This window comes from Octopus bimaculoides, chromosome 25 (genome assembly GCF_046866305.1).
Source record: "Octopus bimaculoides isolate indiv1 chromosome 25, ASM4686630v1, whole genome shotgun sequence".
NCBI lineage: Eukaryota > Metazoa > Mollusca > Cephalopoda > Octopoda > Octopodidae > Octopus > Octopus bimaculoides.
The window spans coordinates 3,601,972-3,604,471 of record NC_142952.1 but is presented as its reverse complement, the minus strand read 5'-3'; the positions used below and the strand labels follow the sequence as shown (position 1 = coordinate 3,604,471).

The following is a 2,500-nucleotide window of genomic DNA, read 5'->3' as shown; positions in this document are numbered from 1 at the left end:
GTGTATGTATAAGTATACACCCATATGCATGCACACACCGACACACACACATATGCATGTAACTATACAAATATATATATATATATATATATATATATATATATATATATATATATATATATATATATATATATATATATATACATATACATGTATATATATATACACACACACACATATATATATATATATATATATATATATACATATATATATACACATACACATGTATATATATATATTCATATATATATATATATATATATATATATATATATATATATATATATACATATATATATATATATATATATATATATATATATATATATATATATATACATATATATATATATACACACACACACATTTATGCACACACACACACACACACATATATATATATATATATATATACATGCATGCATACATACATACATACATACACACATACAATACGCATGCACGCATACTTATTTGTAGATTTGATTTCAATGCAAGAACCTGTGGTACTTCGAGAACTACATTATTCAAAAGTCGTGTCAATCAATTTCTTTTGCCTGACTTCTAAATGAGTGAGTGCCACTAGCATAAATGGCGAAAATTCTAAGAATAAAAACAAAGAGGAATGTCGGAAAATTCAAAGAAAAAAAAATTAGCCGCTATTAAGAAGCATGTATGAAAAGTGGTGTTACAAGAAGCTAAACTAGGCCGAAACCACGTTATCGTCCAATCAATATGGAGTTTAACATTATTCATGACACGAAGCCTTATAAAAGGACAAATAAGTATTGCTCAGTGATTGAGTTTCAAAATAACGAGAAACATAAGTATGGCTGTGATTGAAGCAGAACGTCTTCTGTCAGTTTCGATCGATCGTTGCAATCAAAAGACTCTTAGTTTAAGTCAAAATGAACGCCACGAGGAGGCAGTCTTGTTTGTTTGTTTCTAGTAGTCCAATGGAAAGTAAGAAGGAAGGAAAGAAAGAAAGAAATTGAATAAGATAGACAGACAGACAGATAGAGTAAGAGAGCGAGAGTGTCAGATATATATATATATATATATATATATATATATATATATATATATATATATATATATATAAACAGACGGACGGATAGACAAACAGACAAACAGATAGGCACAAACAGACAGACAGACAGAAGACAAAGAGAGTGATAGATAGCTAGATAGATAGAGACAGACAGACAACAGACTGAGACAGAAGAACCAATATACGGAGTGAAAAAGAAAGGAGAGAGAGGAAGAGAGAGATGGAGAGAGAGAGAGAGAGAGAGAGAGAGAGAGTGAGAGAGAGAGTGAGAGAGAGAGAGAGAGACGAACAGAGAGACAGACTGAGACAGAGAGAGACAGAGGGAGAGATAGAGTGAGAAAGAAAGAAAGAAAGAAAGAAAGAAAGAAAGAAAGAAAGAAAGAAAGAAAGAAAGAAAGAAAGAAAGAAAGAAAGAAAGAAAGAAAGAAAGAAAGAAAGAAAGAAAGAAAGAAAGAAAGAAAGAAAGAAAGAAAGAAAGAAAGAAAGAAAGAAAGAAAGAAAGAAAGAAAGAAAGAAAGAAAGAAAGAAAGAAAGAAAGAAAGAAAGAAAGGAGAGAGACAAACAGACAGACAGACAGACAGAAGCAGAGAGAGAAAGAGGGACAGAGAGACAGAGAGACAGAGACAGAGGAAGAGCAATGCAAGTCAGAAGGCAGGCTGAAACCCCATTGAGCTGTTAAAGTCATACACAAAAATGGAGGAAAGAAAAATCGCACGAAACATCTTCGTACTTTTAAGAATAATTAAACAAAACAATATGAACATAAGATTTCCATTGACATCTGCTGATGCAAGAAAAATAAACTCATAAAGCGTAAAATTGCCAAAAATCCATTAATTTTTCTGCATTTTTTTATATTGATTTTCGAATGCATTTTTGTTTTGTATTTTGATTTTTTTTTTCCGTACGATTTTTTTCTTTTACCTTTTAGCTTTTAACTTTTGCTTCTTTCGGTCATTGGGCTGCGACTGCGACGGAGTCTTGAAGGATTTAATCAAACAAATCCACCCCAGTATTTTATGTTCATTTAAAGTCTCGTACTTATTCTGTCGGTTCCTTTTGTCGAACCGCTAATTTATGAGAACATAACCAAGCCAACACCGGTTGTCAAGCGGAGGGTGGTAACAAGTACGCACACACAATATATACACACACATCTCTCTCTCTCTCTCTCTCTCTCTCTCTCTCTCTCTCTCTCTCTCTCTCTCTCTCTCTCTCTCTCTCTCTCACATACATATATACATACATCATACATATATCAACAAATGTATACACACACACTTATATACATAAAGCAATGTCGCTTCAGGCAGGTAGTCGTTCATGTTTATTAGCAGACACACAAACACAATGCGAAGTCAGGGAACAACAAAAGCTGAAGGAGTGGAGGGCGGGGCTGGAGTCAGAGATTCCTCACATCATAGTCTTGCGGATGTAAACCAAAAT

The 2,500-nt window shown here is 32.8% G+C and overlaps 1 protein-coding gene and 1 long non-coding RNA gene across 5 annotated transcripts in view; one reads left to right on the top strand and one right to left on the bottom strand.

Moving 5' to 3' along the window:
• LOC149131055 (uncharacterized) overlaps nt 1–2,500 on the top strand; it is an 81,111-nt gene that overhangs the window by 33,347 nt on the left and 45,264 nt on the right. The gene's annotated exons all lie outside the window — the stretch shown is intronic.
• LOC149131056 (uncharacterized) overlaps nt 1–2,500 on the bottom strand; it is a 68,359-nt gene that overhangs the window by 25,955 nt on the left and 39,904 nt on the right. The gene's annotated exons all lie outside the window — the stretch shown is intronic.